At 34.5% G+C, this 19,434-nt stretch overlaps 1 protein-coding gene across 9 annotated transcripts in view; it reads left to right on the top strand.

The window, feature by feature from the left end:
* Nucleotides 1-19,434, top strand: part of LOC129751042 (uncharacterized) — a 525,666-nt gene that overhangs the window by 471,650 nt on the left and 34,582 nt on the right. The gene's annotated exons all lie outside the window — the stretch shown is intronic.

Below are 19,434 nucleotides of genomic sequence, written 5' to 3'. Positions count from 1 at the left end.
TTCTCAACCAGATGGCCAACAACAAAACAAACAATCATCAGAAGCTGCACTAAAAATTTCGCGTCCCGTTGGTGAGCCGTTGTATCTTTTTTGAAAAATTCACGATATTTACGGCTTATTTTCTTTCATTCTTCGATACCTACCCATGTTTTCTCTAATACTTTCCATCGCCTTCGAAAATTTGATTATTTTCTGGTACAAAGATGTATCAAGACGAATTCAACAATTACGACGAAAACAAGACGATTTAACATTACTATTGAATCCTAAGCCAAATCGGTTTTTTTTTCCACCGGAAGACCAAGTCAAAATAAAAAAATAATCAAAATCAGTCTTAAAAATCTGCGCTTTCTATACCAACTCCGTCTTTTTCGACCGGAAGGCAAAATCTAAACAAACAATCAATCGCAGCAGTCCTAAAAGCCTGCACTTTCTATGCCAATTCCGTCTTTTCCCACCGGAAGGCCAAATAAAAAAAAACAATCACCAGAAGCTGCATTAAAAATTTGCGCTTCCTAAGCCAATTCCGTCTTTTCTCACTGGGAGGCCAAATCAAATCAAACGATCATAGCAGAAGCCTTATAATTCTGCGCTTCCTAATTCCATCCGTATTTTTTTCATCGGTAGGACAAACCAAAACAAACAATCAGCAGAAACAGCCTTAAAAATCTGCGATTCGTAAGCCAATCCGTCTTTTTCAAAACAAACAATGATAGCAGAAGCCTTAAAAATCTGCGCTTTCGAATCTTTCCGTCTTATTTACCGGAGGAGCATACAACCAGCGGCAGCTTAAACAATCTGTGCAAGGTTATTAGATCACAAGGTTCTCTGACTTTGTCAGTAAGTGGGCGAGGAAAGCGCGGTGAAATTCAGTGAGTTTGTTTGTAAACATTGGTAAATTTGCTTGAGATGCGGGCTTTGTTGGTAAACAAACTCCACGAACTCCGCAGTAGCAAAATCAAAATGGCTGAATTGGGAAATTTCACATATCGTTACACCTCCTATATATACACACCTTGAATCTGTGCTTGCCAAAACAACTAACGTTGCCATAGAAATTTATTCTATTTCATTTCTCTTCAGTGTTGCCGAATAAAACTATCCTGATATCTTAATAGTTCAGTAATCGTTTTAATTAAAAAATTGTGGTGAGATGCTTAAAACACTTCGCAACTTCGCAGTTTTTAACACTAAAACCTTGATCGAACTTGCGCCAGAAAAATACAGGATAGCAGTTTTCAAGTTTCAACGCAACCAATTTTGACTAACCTTTGGAAGAATTGCAACAAAGTTTCTGTTTTCACTGTGTTTGTTTTCATTTTTTTTTTTGTATAAAGGTATTTGACACAGAAAATCTAAACTGAAAGAGCCGAAGGTCAGCATGATCTAAAGTGTTTAACAAAGTTGTTCCTTATTCTACAATCTTAACGCCTCAAAGATTGTGTTTTGAGAATTTATGCAATTCCATAACTCAAAGTCGCTTTGCATCCATTGAATCAGTTAAGAGAGCCGTCATACATATTAGACTGGACTGAGTTGATTTGAGGTCATTTTTGAACTTCTCAAACCCTGGAGTCCTAAAAGCTTCGTTTTGATTCAAAATTTATCCATGATTTGTTGTAGAATTTTTTAAGTAACGTCTACATGAGTAAGTTTGACCTATTGTGTTTGTATAGGAGTTTTCCTTGAAAAGTAGTCGTGCAATATCTTGCTAGGCACAAGAAGTTATGTCAGTTATATTGATGATTTTCAATACCAAAAGAAATCCTTCTATTCAACAGCTCATAACTTATTTGCAAAACAAGATACAAAAGTACGATCTTCGACAAAGTTGTTAAGTGGAAATTTTCATTTAATTAATTTATAAATTTGCACAAAACCTTATAGGGATGAAATGAAGGATATGTAGAAAATAAACAAAGTTTTCATTAGAATAAAATAAAAAAAAACACTGAAAAAAATGAAATAAAATAAATTTCTACGGCTATGTTTTATATTTTTTCAACATTAGGAAAAATAAACGAAAAAAGTTCAGTGATTTCTATTCTTGTGAGCAACAGACGTATTTGAGTAAATCTTTGAATTAAGATTCGTAACAATCGTAAAATCACGACAATGACGTAGTTGGTTGAATACCCAAGTAACAATTTTAGCTTAATATGGTCAGCGAAATTTCGTTTGGACTACAGCATTAATCTTCATAAAAAGCTAAAGCGCATTCTATAACATCACCTGGACTCTAATAAAGCCAAAATCAGTCTATTTGGCCCTACCCTAGAAACGTCTTCATGACATATCATTGTTGGTCATCATTGTTGGTCACCAAAGCTTTTAAAAAGCTGTTATTAAACATGTCAGCAATTTTTGTTTTTTTTTCGATCAGTGAATTCTCGGAGTTTTTTTTCAACCTGGTAAAATTAATAGCCAAAAAACCAATGTTTTAACCATATTTTGAGCCTCTTTTGTCCTGCCAGTCAAGATTTTAGGTAAAATGGGAATGAAATAGTATCTTAAAATAAATGCGCTTCGTCAAATCTGATGGTCAATCATGATGGAATTGATGGAAAATAGGCCTGAAAAAATATTTTCCAATGCTTGCATTGTGAATCCATCAACATGGCGTCATTTTGTGCCCTTCCATTTTGAAACCAACATGGCGTTAGTCAACTCAAAACTTAATAGCCTGTTTATGGTCAGAAAAATCGCTAATTAGCTTTATTATGGTTTAATGATGACCCCATAAAAAGCTACGATTTGACGTTTCTCTCGCCAGCCAACCAATTACACACATAGGATGCATTCCTCATTTCTGAGTTGTTAATCATTAGTACAGTAAATGAGGACAGACTTTTTGAATAAAAAGAGATAGGTTGTGAATGACCCGTGGAATAAATCATGAGTCAAAGTCGAATTTCGTTGTCGTTGTCTTGGATTTCAAGATGGCGGCTTCTGCTGAGCTTTAAAATGTTGTAAATGACTTAAAATCGCATGAAACACCAACAATATGGGTATTGGGTGAAAGGGTTAAACGAGTAGAAGTAGAATTTCGCTTTCAGGCGCCATCTTGAAATCCAAAATGGCGGCATCCGCTAAGTTTTAATACTGTAAATGACATAAAGTCGCATTAAGCCACCACTATACGGGTATTGGGTGAAAGGGCTAAACTAGAAGAAGTCGATTTTTTTTTCTTTCCGACGCCATCTTGAAATCCAAGATGGCGGCATCCGCTGAACTTTGAAATGCTGTTAAACACTGAAAATCGCATGAAAGGCCCCCAATATTGGTATTTGGTGAAAGGGCTAAACTTGAAGAAGTCGAATTTCGCTATCGGACGTCATCTCGAAATCCAAGATGGCGGCTTCCACTGAACTTTAAAATGCTGTTAATCACTGAAAATCACATGAAACTCCCACAATATAGAAGGTATAAGTTGGAAAGGATCAACGAGTAGAATAAAAATTTCGATATCAGGCGTCATCTTGAAATCCAAATGGCGGCTTCCACTGAACATTAAAATGATTGAAATCACTGAAAATCACTTGAAATTCCCACAATATGGTCATTGGGTAAAATGGCTTAATCAGTTTAAGAGGAATTTCTATATCAGACGCCATCTTGAAATCCAAGATGGCGACTTTCGCTGAACCTCAAAATGCTGTAAATAACTAAAAATCGCATGAAACAACAATATGGGTATTGGCTAAAGGGCTAAACTAGAAAAGTCGCTATCAGGTGCATCTCGAAATCCAAGATGACGGCTTCCACTGAATTTTAAAATGCTGTTAATCACTAAAAATCGCATGAAACTCTCAAAATATGGGTATTGGGTGAAAGGACCAAACGAGTAGAAGTCGAAGTTTGCTATCAAACGCCATCTTGAAATTCAATGTGGCGGCTTCTATTGAACTTGAAAATGATTTAAATCATTGAAAACTGCATGAAATCACCACATTATGGGTATTGAGTGAAAGGACTAAAGTAGAAGAAGTCGAATTTTGCTATCTGACGCCATCATCAACCCAAGATGGTGGCTTTTGCTATTCTTTTCAAAGCTGTAAATAACTAAAAATATCATGATACATCCACAATACGGGGTATTGGGTGAAAGGACAACACGATTATAAGTCGAATTTCGTTGTTCGACGCAATCTTGAAAGTCAAGATGGCGGCTGCCGCTTAACTTGAAAATACTTTAAAAGAACTGATAATCGCACATAACCCCAACAATATAGATATGGGTATCAGTTCATTTTTTTATTATGTTTCTGATGCATTCAGCACTTTTCTTGTTTCGGTTTAATAATCATGCACTGAGTGCTATTATAGAACATGCCAAAGAAAGCTTGGAGCAAACTTCTAATTTTGTGTTTTTTTATAGTTTAAACAGAGCATTCATAACTCTTTCAAAATAACTAAAACAGTATGTTTAATAAAAGTTTTATTAGCGTTTTCAAAACTTTCTGAAAACATATGATCGAATTAAAAATATAAGCATTTTTTATGACCATAATTAAACCGTCATAAAACGAGCTGCACAAAAAATGCTATAATTAAACCATAATAAAACTTCCTAATGCTAGTTGGCTTAATCTGTGTTACTTGGGTAAGCACAAAGAGCGCAGATTTCAAGGCTGTTGATACGATTGTTCGTATATGATTACCCAGACAACCATTTGGTGGGTATATTTGCAACACAAATATACGTGCAAATATACGTGTAAACATATCGTATATAATGCAGCAAAACCAGTATAAACGTATCATTTTGAAGGCCATATAGGTACATTAGCACACATATTCTTGATTTGGATAGTATTGTCGTAATAAAATCGTGCAATGTATTTAAATACGATAAAGAAAATGCATGGGACGCACACTGGAGGTGCAGATATACGAATTGTCGTAATAAAAACATGCAATGCCGCACATTGTAGGTGCAGATATACGAAAATGAGTTTAAATAACATTCATACGATATAATCTGTAAAATAATATACGACTTCTGGTTGTCTGGGTAGGCCACCAGTGAAAAGACGGCTGGCTGAGAAAGCGCAGATTTTTAAGGCTGTAGCTACATAAAAAATGATTTTCTGATTCGGCCACCGGTAAAAACCCGGATTGGCTCGGGGACAGCAGATTATGAAAGCTGATGCTATGAATGTTTGTTCAAGTTCCGTCTCTGGTAAACAAAGACAGAATGGCCGAAAAGCTCAGATTGGAATGATTGTCGCTAAGAATGTTATCGGATTGTTCCGGCTCTGGTTACATAGACAGAACGGCAGCAAAAGCACATATTGGGAAGGCTGTTGTTGAGAATGTTTTTTTGGATTGTTCAGGCTCTGGCAAACAAGAACAGAGCGGCTGGAAAAGCACAGATTGAGATGGCTGTTGCTAAGAATATTTTCCTATTGTTCCGGCTCTGGTCAACAAAATCAGATTGGCAGGAAAAGCCCAGATTGGAATGGCTGTTGCTAAGAATGTTTTCGGATTGTTTCGGCTATGGTAAACACTGACAGAGCGGCAGGACAAGCACAGATTGGAATGAATGTTGTTAAAAATGGGATGTAGAATTGAAATGAAAAATATTTGGCGAAAAAACAACAGTTTATTTTTTTTTAGAGAAAAACAAAAGTCTATAAAAACATTCAAAGTTTTCCTTGAGAAAAGAGGTGACAAGGAATGTAGGGATGAAATGAAGGATATGTTGAAAATAAATAAAACTTTTAGATAAATAAAATAAAATAAAAGTTGGATTCGGCAACACTGAAAAAAAAATTAAATATTGAAAATTTCTTGGCAACGCTTTATATTTTGACAACACTTAGCAAAACTAAATCAGTCATTTATCTTTTCCTGTGAGCAACAGACATTTCTGAGTGAATCTCTAAATTGAGATTCGTAAGAATCGTAAAATCACGACAAACCCATCACCAGGCTCGGTTCCACAGAAGAAACAAAAAGAATGTTGATTTTTCAGAACAAATAATTAAATGTTCCCATACAAACATAAAAATTCAAATTTACTCATAATAAAGTTACTTTAAAAATCTGCAAAAAATCTTGAATTCGTTTTTGACCAAAACGAAGCTTTAAGACTCCAGGGTTTGAGAACTTCAAAAAGGCCCCAAATCGACTCAATCTAATGTTAGACTGGCCTTTCGTTTTCAGATTGCATGTTCAAAATAAAAAAACAAAGTTGCAACTGAAGAGGAAAAAATCTGGGAGAGTAATCGGCTTTTAAGACTCGGTCTTTTCGAAGAAGATGGAAAAAATGTTAAACTATTTAATGGTAGAATAAGATGGTATTGAGATTTTTGAAGACATTCATTAGTCCGTAAGGGAAGTCGCTGTTTTGTTGATAAACGATATTTCTTTCCAGACTCAAAACAACAAATATTTTTTTATAATTTTCAAAATTTATTTTTCCTCCCTCAATTATCTTTCGCACCACCTGTCATTAGCTGCAACAACCTGTGTTGCGAATTTTTTCCTCTTCTGTTTTCATAAAACGGTTTTCCCCTGTTCGCGGGTTGCGGGCCGTATCACACTGTTTGTTTGTTCTTATCGTTGATTTACTTATTATTATATTTTTAAAGGCTCATGTTAGTGTTTAAACTTACAACGTCACTGCTCTTGTCCACATCAATCTTAAAATCTATCGTTTTGTTTTGTTTTGATTTGTTTAAAGTTTGTTATGTTTTGTTTTTCTCTTCTATTCTAACGTCTCTCAGTACAGTCTAATTTTTCTCTTTTCGTTTGATATTTGTTTGTTTGTTGGTGCAAGATTTTTTTTTAAGTTTTCGAACAACGAGAAATACCGATGAGAAATATGGGGAAAAATCAAAATGTGGACGGAGGGAAAATCGTGTTTTTTTTTGTTGAACTGGTACAGTTTGTGTTTCAATAGTATTGACATAATACTTTATCGTAATCGTACAACTAAAATTTTAATGGAAAGTTTAGCTCCAATGATTGAACCCTTAAACCGAGCAGAATTAAGCTGACCTTTGATGGGAAATGAAGTGAATGAATGATATTTTTAATGGTATGATTATGATGATAATGACTTTGATGATCGTGGAACATGATTGATGTGTAAATTTTGCTATGATTTATGGGATGTTTGGGATGATTATTCGACTTCTCAAATGATGGACGATTCTATCAAAATATTCAATGATAACGATAAATGGACGAAGATGTTCGCTTTATGATAAATGGACGATTAAATTTAATGATCACAATGAATGATGTCGATAAAATGTAGATGATCGTTAATTCCTATGAATGTATGAACAAAAGATCCTCTCGTGGAAAGTGATAAATGCATCTCGTGAGAGAATCTTCAGAGTAATGTCTAACGAAATGGAAAATGATGAATGATGGTGATTGGTGGAATGCGTCAAAAGTGTTTTCGGGAAGTTCCCATGGCTACTTGTGGATTCGTCCGCTAGTTGGAGCCACGTGTGTTATCGAGGCTTCGCCCTAGCCGACAAACAGGCGCACAAAGTCCCTCGGGTTGTCCCACAAGAAAACACCGCCACATGGCGACCGTGACATGATGATGTGATGTGGTGGTTGATTGATGGGAACGTGAATGATCTCTATGAACTATGATGAATATGGGATTCAGTGGTTTTTAGGCTAGGTTAGGTTTAGCTAGGGTTAAGCTCCGTTCAGACTTTGACCGCTCGACTTTCTCCCTGGGTGATGGATTCTCCTAGGACTCGCATGGTGTTGGCATAGGAAGAGTCGATCTGGGGAATGACTTTTTCCGCCGGACGGATGTTCTTGATCAAATCCGACAGCGATAGGAAGCTCTGGCGACCGTTGTCGATGTCCCGATCGGAATGGGTCATCTCAGCCACCTCCTGGGTGATTTGTTTGAGCTTCTGCTCAACGGGAATCTTGTGATGAGGATCGGCAACCACCGGATGCTGTAGCTGTTCTTCGTCTTCCAGTTGTTCTTCCTCGGTGTGTTCTTCCGTTCCCTCCAGATCGTCCGAGTCCTGCTGGGATCGACCCTCGATTTCGTACTCCTCTTCGGCTTCCTGATCTTCCTCGTCGTGCTCTTCATCGTCATCCAACAGAGCATCTTCCTCATCTCCTCCCTGAGATTCCTGACTGCCATCGGAAGAGCCATTCTGCGGGTGACTACTCAACAGGGCCATAATTGGGGACGTTTCCGGCACATGGGGGGGCGTCATGGTCGTCGAATGGATAACCGGAACCGGTGTGGTCTGGAGCTGCGGTACGGACGGCTGCTGAGATTCGGATTGGGCTGATGGAGTGGTGCTGATTGGGCGGCTGCGGAAACAGATCAGATATCAGTCAAATATTTTCGACGACACTTCTAACATTTGGGTAAGTACACTAAAGAGATTCGTAACGTAGATTAAAGGACAGCGGAAAAAGGAAGCAACACCTACAAGCCGATAGTAGTTAACTGGCACTACGAGTCTTCAAAAAAAGAAGTATCAACTGATTTCAGTGGTTGAGGCGAGTTTCACTAATCCCACAACTTATATCCATTGCTGTTGTTGTTGTTCATTTTGAAGCAGAACTATCTATGAAGGTTTGTTTTTCAGAATCTATAGGCATAAATGAACTAACTCCAAACCCACCAACCAAGTGTGTTATTAAGAAAGCGCGTTTATATTATTTTTAGTTATATGTGCAGGAAGATGCGGCTATGTAGCTGTTGTAATTAGTAAGAATTTATTTTAAATTCTAATTCTCGACCGGAATGTGATAGGTTAAGTGAACAAATACAAACAGGTAAGGTAAGGATGTTTAAATTGTAATCTTAACACGAATATTATCATTATATTTATCGAAGCAGATTTGTATATGTTGAATAAACATTGATTACACAACGCAACAAAATTTACACTTTTTTTAAGAGCTAACTTTGATGAATTTGGGGGTCGCAGATTTTAAATATGCACTACATTTTTGTAAAGCTCTTGTTTTCGAGATAACTTTGTAAAATAGGTAAAAATTCATTCAATCAATTTTTGCACTGTTTTGGCAAAACTATAGAACACCACAAAGATTTGGAAATTAAAGTTTAATTCAATGATCAACTTTCCAGAAGATCGGAAGTAATTTTGAACTAATAGGAATAAGTAATAGCAGTTTCCTTAATGTTTATTATGCTTAATTCTGCAGACAATGGGAGTTTTGACGAAATTTTCAAGAAGTTTTAAAATAAATCGAGTTCTAGATATTATTTAAGCATAAGTTAAATCGTTTTGCAGTCTTCAACAAAGTTCTTTAATGAATAAAAATCTTTAATATCAAATACTTAACAACTAACTTCAGTGATGTTAGAAATAGTTGTCATGTTATCTATTCTAATGTCGAAAAAATCAAGAAATTATTTATTTTTATGGCGTTGTATCTCTGTAACTTAATTTTCAAGGTAAAATCTGAAAACTCTATTGAATGGAAGATAGTAAATATATTCAATATCAGTTTTTGTTTTAATTGTAGGTTTGCTGGTTTATCAGTTATCAATTATTGGATTGTACTCAAAATCGATCAATTTTAAAATTTCTAAACACCTAATCACCAAAACAATGTACTGTGGTCCAGGACCGAACTTTAACGTGACAAAATTAATTACGAAGATACTATAAGAGATAGACAAATGATGTCTTCAGCAAAAATGCTCTTCAAACCATGTGCTTTAATAATCTTGAATCAAATATTAGGGTGTGTCATTTGTGCATGATTTACACACAAAAACTTTTTCCAGTGAACAGATAGAGCCAAACTGCCTTCTAAAAAGCTGTTGCTTACAACTTTTAAGGCAGCCTTGACAAAAACACTACATACATTTGACGTTTCATAAGCGAGTAATAGTTTTTTTTAAATATTAAAATGTTAGGGTGTGTCGAAAAAACTGTATTCTGGCTTTAACTTTTGTGAATAAACTCATACAATAAAAATGTCATATAGGCATTTGTATGAAGTAAAAATTCGCACATTTTCCTATCAGAGCGCAAACTTGTATCTGGAGGCGTTCATTAGTTATAAGGGATTTTATAGCAAAAACTTGTACTTTTTAAACTGTCGTATCTCGAATTTGTGCAAACACAAATATTTTATTATAACGGCATTATTTAGTTCAAATATCAAATATTTGATTGTAAAATTTGGGAGTTAGGTTATTTTTAAACTCGAGAAAAAAAAATCCTTTATTTGATAATTTTCAATTGAAATTCGCACATTTTAAGACCCTGTGAAACAGAACATCCCCATTTCTCGTGTCAAAGTCAAATTTTCATCGATTTGTTATGGACTGAGTCCATTGCGATGCTTAAATTAGCCATTGAGCATATTGAGTCAAATTAAAAAAAGAAGTTTAAAATACCAAATTTTAAATTTTTATTATTTTTGAAATTTTTTAATAATTTTCAAATTTGACTAATCGCGAAATAATGTACTAAACATACCCCCCCCTCCCCATGAGTGTTTTCAAAAAGTAAGCGAAGTATTCATCTCTACACTTGAAATTCAATATTCAAAATCAAATCATTATAATGGAGTAAGATTTTTCAAAAGTAACAATCTAGACTCAAAACTACTTCCAAACCCTCATGATCCCATCCCAAGTTCAAAATTCGGCTACAGTTTTTTCTTTTAATGGGTTGATTCTCGGCTTTCAGTCTCAAGTTTTTAGTAAAAACGACTTTCTTTTAACATATCCAACGTTTCGATCCTTATAGGATCTTCATCAGGGACTAAAATTTATTACAAAATTAAGCTTACGTCTACAGAATCTAAGTGATTCTTACCGAAAAAGTTGTCGTTTTTTTGTCCGGTTTGATACGGCGTATCGTTTACTGCTGTCGGTTTCTGTTTCAAACTATTTCATAATATGTTGGATTTTTTGTGTATTTTATAATTTTATGTGTGACTTACGGTTAAAAATTCTTTTCCAGGGCTATTGTTGATTTTTTTGTAGGTTTTTGTAGCACTTTTTTGTGAACAAAATACTTGCACTGTGTGTTTTACTCTATGTTGTTTTTTAATTTATGATGGCGGTGTACTTATAGAGTCTGGTTGTTGGTTTGTGTTTTTTGTTTTGGTTTCTTATTTCGTATTTTTTCGAGACACTGAAATATGTTGTTGTATGAAATGTGTATGATGTCTGTGTCTTTTTTAATATTGATGGAAGAATTTGTGGTTTTTATGTGACAACTTTCTAACATATTTAGTTTATCTTGATTGTCACCTCTGTCGATAATTTTCGCTTTGTCTATATCGAACAGATGATGCATAGCTGCTTCGTGTTCTATTAATGCTGTCTGTTGTCGTAGTTGGATGATTGCATAGTCCTCGTTTGTGTATCCTTTTTCCCATAGTCGTTTCAGTTCGTTGGTTTGCGTTTTATGCTGTGACATTCGTTGTTTTAATTTAACGATTGTGCATCCTATGTAGCAGGCGTTGCATTTATGTTCGTTGTTTTCTTCTTCGCTCGTGTCTGGATTCCCGTTGCATTCGATCTTGTATACTACGTTTGTGTGATCTTCATGTGGGGTTTTATCCTTTACCATAGGGAATAGTGATCCAATGGTTTTTTTCTGTTTAGTTGCTGTTTTAATATGAGTGTAATCCTTTTTTAGTGTTTTATTTATTTTTGATGTTAATCCATCGATGTTCGTGAGAGATTTGAAAATTTTATTTTCATTCTCTACCATAGCTGTTTGTTCAATTATTTTTTCTGTTGTTCTGTTGATCACTCTATTAATTAATGAGGTGGGGTAATCGTTCAATTTAAGTTGTTTCATTATAATGTTTCGTGTGGTGGTTTTGTCTGACTTGGATGTGAAAGTTGCTACTCTGCTCGCAAACGTTATTGCTACATTCATTTTTTGGTGTAACGGTTGGAATGAGTGGAAATTGAGAAATCTCCCAGAGGCAATTGGTTTCATGTACCAATCAGACAGAATCTTACCCTCTTCGTTCCTATGGAGTAACATATCCAGAAAAGGTAGAGATTCGTTCTCTTCCATTTCGACGGTAAACTGGACATTTTCATGTTGCGCATTGAATACGTTTTTTATCTCGTTCACTTGTGTTGGCGGCAGGACAAGGAAGAGATCGTCAACGTATTTTTTTATGTGCAGGGGTGGCGTAACGCAAGCTTCGATTGCGTCGTCCAGTAGGTCGTCTAACGTGAGCTCAGCGATTGGTGACGCTATCGGGCTTCCCATCGCGAGTCCTGAGGTTTGCTGGTAGAAAGTGTTGTTGAAGCAAAAATAGCTGCTGTCCATACAGAACTCTACCATTTCCCAAAATATGTCGAGACAAATGGGAGTTTGCATAGACAAGCGGCTCCAATGTTTGAAGATGCTTTTTCGTACCAGTTCCTTTGGTATCGACGTGAAGAGAGAGACGACGTCGAATGATGCCATTACGTATCCCGGTGGAATCGTAACGCCTTGTATATATTCGTTGAATTCCATCGAATTTTTTAAGCTATATTTAGGCGTTAATGATCGCTGTATGATCGATCCTACGTAGCAAAACCGTCCTGATGGAACGGGAAGAGTACAACACAAAAATGAATTCCCTTCTCATCGACCGCGCAACGTACAAAATAACAAAACGCAACCCAACATCCAGCTTACAGTCTAAAAACAACGACCTTGTAAAACGACTGGAACAGCTGAAGCTAATAGACGCAAAATTAGCCAAAAAATTGTGTACATACAAGGCAGCTTGCCCCCGCATTTATGGCCAACCAAAGGCTCACAAACCGGGACTCCCACTCCGACCCGTCGTTCCCTGTATGACCGCCCCTTCCTACCAACTATCGAAATACGTAGGATCGATCATACAGCGATCATTAACGCCTAAATATAGCTTAAAAAATTCGATGGAATTCAACGAATATATACAAGGCGTTACGATTCCACCGGGATACGTAATGGCATCATTCGACGTCGTCTCTCTCTTCACGTCGATACCAAAGGAACTGGTACGAAAAAGCATCTTCAAACATTGGAGCCGCTTGTCTATGCAAACTCCCATTTGTCTCGACATATTTTGGGAAATGGTAGAGTTCTGTATGGACAGCAGCTATTTTTGCTTCAACAACACTTTCTACCAGCAAACCTCAGGACTCGCGATGGGAAGCCCGATAGCGTCACCAATCGCTGAGCTCACGTTAGACGACCTACTGGACGACGCAATCGAAGCTTGCGTTACGCCACCCCTGCACATAAAAAAATACGTTGACGATCTCTTCCTTGTCCTGCCGCCAACACAAGTGAACGAGATAAAAAACGTATTCAATGCGCAACATGAAAATGTCCAGTTTACCGTCGAAATGGAAGAGAACGAATCTCTACCTTTTCTGGATATGTTACTCCATAGGAACGAAGAGGGTAAGATTCTGTCTGATTGGTACATGAAACCAATTGCCTCTGGGAGATTTCTCAATTTCCACTCATTCCAACCGTTACACCAAAAAATGAATGTAGCAATAACGTTTGCGAGCAGAGTAGCAACTTTCACATCCAAGTCAGACAAAACCACCACACGAAACATTATAATGAAACAACTTAAATTGAACGATTACCCCACCTCATTAATTAATAGAGTGATCAACAGAACAACAGAAAAAATAATTGAACAAACAGCTATGGTAGAGAATGAAAATAAAATTTTCAAATCTCTCACGAACATCGATGGATTAACATCAAAAATAAATAAAACACTAAAAAAGGATTACACTCATATTAAAACAGCAACTAAACAGAAAAAAACCATTGGATCACTATTCCCTATGGTAAAGGATAAAACCCCACATGAAGATCACACAAACGTAGTATACAAGATCGAATGCAACGGGAATCCAGACACGAGCGAAGAAGAAAACAACGAACATAAATGCAACGCCTGCTACATAGGATGCACAATCGTTAAATTAAAACAACGAATGTCACAGCATAAAACGCAAACCAACGAACTGAAACGACTATGGGAAAAAGGATACACAAACGAGGACTATGCAATCATCCAACTACGACAACAGACAGCATTAATAGAACACGAAGCAGCTATGCATCATCTGTTCGATATAGACAAAGCGAAAATTATCGACAGAGGTGACAATCAAGATAAACTAAATATGTTAGAAAGTTGTCACATAAAAACCACAAATTCTTCCATCAATATTAAAAAAGACACAGACATCATACACATTTCATACATCAACATATTTCAGTGTCTCGAAAAAATACGAAATAAGAAACCAAAACAAAAAAACACAAACCAACAACCAGACTCTATAAGTACACCGCCATCATAAATTAAAAAACAACATAGAGTAAAACACACAGTGCAAGTATTTTGTTCACAAAAAAGTGCTACAAAAACCTACAAAAAAATCAACAATAGCCCTGGAAAAGAATTTTTAACCGTAAGTCACACATAAAATTATAACATACACAAAAAATCCAACATATTTTGAAATAGTTTGAAACAGAAACCGACAGCAGTAAACGATACGCCGTATCAAACCGGACAAAAAAACGACAACTTTTTCGGTAAGAATCACTTAGATTCTGTAGACGTAAGCTTAATTTTGTAATCAATTTTAGTCCCTGATGAAGATCCTATAAGGATCGAAACGTTGGATATGTAAAAATAAAGTCGTTTTTACTAAAAACTTGAGACTGAAAGCCGAGAATCAACCCATTAAAAGTAAACTAAACAGTCGCCCCAAAAAGAGAGCTACAGTTTTTCAAAAATTTTTAAATGAAGAGTTAATCATCGTAAATTTTATTTTGTGAAATAATTTTATCGGCTATATCGGTGAAATTTATATTCTTCGAGAAAGAATATTTAAGAATTGAAAGATTATAGACGGATTGAAGATTAGAATAAGATGAAAGATGTTGAAATTGAGCGGAAGGGTAATTTTAATTTGAAAACTTTTCATCACATTTCATCGATTTGTTCCTCACGTTTTTCAAAATTTTCTAACTTCGTAGAAATTCAAGTATGAATTTTTAATTTTAGATAAAATTAAACCCATTCCGAGGGTTCTGGGATCAGATTCCCATTGCCAAAAATATATTTTTATTTAAGAATTCCGGATTCAGAATCCAGAATCTTAAATCTGATTTTTCAGTTCGAATAATCGATAGAATATTGAAATAAAAAGCTGCTTTGAAATCCTACATCAAATTTGGTTTTACATTTCATATGAAATTGGAATCACATTTTTTGAAAATCATATGCACTTTAAATATTTTGATAATAGTTTTCTGAATATGAAAAAAGAGAAAAAAAAATTTCAAGTTTGAAGTTCTTAAGGGGGGGGTAGGGTCTAACACTTTCAAAAAATCGATTTTTTTATTTTTTTATTTTCTTATTGTAAATCATTTCAAAAATGTTGTGTCAAATTTTCAAGTCAATTGAAGCAAAACTGTAGAAGTTATAGGCCTTTATCTCCTCCTATCTAATACTGCAAGGAAGCAAGAGCAGAAACCTCAAACGCGTTTTTCTCGAAATCACGTTTTTAAAGTCCGTGGACATCGTCATTTGAAAACTACTTATCCGATTCTTTTCAAATTTGGAACATATTTTCTACATATAAAATACCAGACCCCAACGTTTTTCTTTTTTGTTTTTTTTACTTTGGGGAGATTTTATAGGTGAAAAATGGCGGATTTTTAAGTGAAAAATCGTAGTTTTTAGTTCGTTGGGGTCCAGAAAAACATCTATTTAAAATATTTTGCTCTGATTTTTTGAATTCAGATGATTCTGTGCTGAGATACAGTGTCCACCGCAAATCCTGTTTTCTAAAAGGCATCCTTGAAAATGTTCCGTCACCGGTTCATTTTTCAATATTTTTCTACGAAAAAAATACTAAATGTTCTTTTAACAATGCTTTGTATAATGCAAAAAATTTGAATACATTTGTTTGAACGATAGCTCTAGAAAAAAATTGTGAAAATGGTGTTTTTTTATACCCGTTAGACCCTACCCCCCCCTTAAACTTAATTCTTACTCAAAATTAAAACATTTAAAACTTCTGAATGGCGATCCCAAATTTAAAACTCAGATTTTGATTCATCATTCGAAATTCATATTTCACTTCAGATTCTCAACAAAGATGAAACATAAATAATTAAAATTATGAATTGATATTAAATCAGAACTACAGAATTAAATAGTAATTTCATGAATGTGGGCTCTAAAACGTGACTCATTAAATTTTTATGTGGAAGATTCGGCAATCGATTTTTTAAAACATTTCACAAATTTTATAGAAATTCGGAAACAGACTCAATGTTCAATTTTTGAATTTAAGGGTAGAATTCAGATCTAGAATGCAAATTCAAAATATAGAAATAGATTCAGCTTGTAAATGAGTTAAGGAATCAACATAAAATGGTTGAGAAATTCAAGAGATCATGAACTTAAAATTTTGCCTTTCAGTTCAATATCCAGATTCCAATTTTTCAATCAAAATTAGTTTGTGAGATCAATTCAGCTGAAAATCACAAATATTCTGTAGAATTTTAGCTTATTTCCTAAGTTTTATTTAATGCTAAAATAACCAAATTTTATTTTTAAAAAATCGTCCACAGGATATTCGTTATGGAATTGATTCTTCATGTTAAACATTTGCTGTTCAAGAAACAGCTACCTGATATTTACCTAAGAAATCTGCACTGAATTCTATATTTTCCCGATGTATTGTCTATCACAGGCATGTCAAACTGGGGGTTCGCGGGCCGCATGCGGCCCGCGGCCTTGGTCAATGCGGCCTGCGTAGCCCCTACTACACAGAAGTACGCTGGCTTTCCTGCCACAAAATATTAAAAAGATTTTTTTTTGCTACGAGAGGAAATAATATTATTTTTGGAAATGAAAGATTTTTAATGCGGCCCGCACACTTAAACGAGTTTGACATGCCTGGTCTATCATTATTATTATTGCAGATTTTTTAAACCCAAATATCTTAAATTTGCGTCAAGTTTGCATCACGCTAAGTGGATCCAAAAATAAATTATCTCTAACTTTTTTTTTTTGAAAATTTGATCTATTTTCATCAAAATGTAAAATCTTTGAACTGGCAAAAGAGTTTGGAAGATTCGGCTTGTTGGATTTGAGTGAAAAATAATTTATTTTTTGTGGGACATGAAGCTCTCCTAAAAAACTGTTTTTATGCACAAATCAAATAAGTTTGATCTACCAATCTCTTAAACAAATTCAAAAATTTAACCATCGATCAAAGCGAATTCCATTATTTGTTACCTAAGGTTTCATTGTGAGAATTTAGCTCCCCTTTTAGGTTAATTTAATACAAAAATCTATTTATGTTAAAGTACTAAAAATGATTAATCATATAGTTACAAACATGTTTGATCATTTTTCGTGCACTGATGGGCAAAAAATCATAGGAAAAAATCAATCACACATGTGTCCACACATAGGTCGGTCCTTCCTGGCTTCAGCTATTTGTTTAAATTCAGTTAAACATTATACAACCTAGATTTTTTGTTGAAAATTTCGTTTGCCTTCATTGGTTTATATAATTTTAAGAATGTTGTTTTAATAAGAATAAATAGAAATTTTGACAAAAAATTCCTCAACTTTTAAGACCAATCTTAATTTTTAATGTATAATCCGGATATGTAATCAAACAAAATCTCAGTGGAACAGTTTTTGAGTTCTCCACACATGAAATTCAGAAAAAAATTGAATTGAAAAAGAACTTCCATTCTAAAATCTCGGACTTGCAAAACATTAATTTGAAATCTCTTTTTTGTATATTCAAGGTTTATGAATTTGTTATTGATCATTATTTTTGCGTATTATCAACAGTTTTGTTGATATTAGTGAATTAATGATAGAAAAAAGTATAATAAAATGCATTTTTAAGCGAAAATATTGTTTTATCGACAGTTTTAGATTCGATTTGATAATCTATTGACCCTTAAATTTAAACCATTTATTTAAACCAACAAAGATTTCAAGAAGTTATTATTCAAAATTGGTAGAAAATGGAATAAGTCATAGTTATAGATAAAAAAATTAAAACAGTAATATTTTAATTTACGAATCATTTAACGAACCGCAGTGTACTAAACTTATTTAGTATCAATAAAATTAAACGTGATAAATCTTACTCGCTCCAAGCTTAAATTGATCTGTAACTTACCAAATGGTCACATGCCAAATTTTAGCAGGTATAAGGTATCAACTTAAATCCGTATATCAACTGTGACAAAAAGTGTGAATACCCGAAATTTAGCAGTTTAAATCAACGTAAGGGGGACGTCTGACTTAATTCTCGTTTTTTTCTTGTAATTTCTTTTAATTGTTCAAACGGGCCGGAAAGGCTTCTAGAAACAAAAAAAAATTTTAACGTATTCTTTAATTTAAAACTAATAATCAGATTTAGGACAGTCTTTTCGAACTTCCATAAAGAAGGAAAGTTTTTTCGATACAATTTGAATCATTTTATAATCTTCCTATTGCATACTTTATTAACGTTTTTGTAAATTAAAAATTTTAAATTTGGTATACCAAGTAAAAATCTTTGATACGACTCAGAGCTTCAGAATTTAACCTTTGATGCAATTGCTTTTTTTTTTTGAATGAATATGTTTTATTAGAAGTGTATTCGAAAAAAAATGCAACACTATGTTTTGTGAATAACTTTCGAATGCATGGATGGAAATTTATGAAATTATCAGCAAAGCTACATGGTAGTGTACTGTATACGTGTACAAAATTTGGTGACAATCTGTCAAGAGATTTTTTAGACAGCGCACAATACTGAAGTTTATTGACAAAATGACCCGAAAACAGTTGGAAATCAACTATTCGACCAAAGTTCACATGCAAAATCGTTTAGGAAGTCAAAAATAGAGGACCCAATAGTGAGCTAAATTTTGAATAAAAGTGAAAAATATTGATTTCATGCAGTGAGAGGATTGTGAGAGGTAAATCCGAAAATATGAATAGAGGAAGTGAAAAAAAGGTCAAATTTTTCTGGCTGGTTCGTCTAGTTGACTTATATAGGCCTGACTAAATTTCTACAAGATAGAACAGGTAAAATATTAAATATACGGTGGTCAAACCGTACGCAAAATTATTTTGACTGCTTGTGGGGAGATATTTTGAAAAGTTCCGTAATGAACAGCAAAATGAACTCCTTGGCATTCACCTAGCAGGTTTCCAACCAGATACTTTTCGTTGACAAGTCTCACCTGTATTTCCCGGAGATAAAAAAAGGAGAAATAAAATTAAAAATTAAATGTTTATTTAATACTTCAGGAGGCTAACGATCTGTGGGAAACTGAAAATTCATGCTAAGTTTTTCAATAACGATTGACACGATGAATAGCTAAAAATACAAAGAAAACTGCCTCGAAATGCGACTTTTTACTCTGCAAA

This window comes from Uranotaenia lowii, chromosome 3 (genome assembly GCF_029784155.1).
Source record: "Uranotaenia lowii strain MFRU-FL chromosome 3, ASM2978415v1, whole genome shotgun sequence".
NCBI lineage: Eukaryota > Metazoa > Arthropoda > Insecta > Diptera > Culicidae > Uranotaenia > Uranotaenia lowii.
Note: the sequence above shows the minus strand (reverse complement) of the source record. Positions and strands in the feature narration are given on the sequence as shown.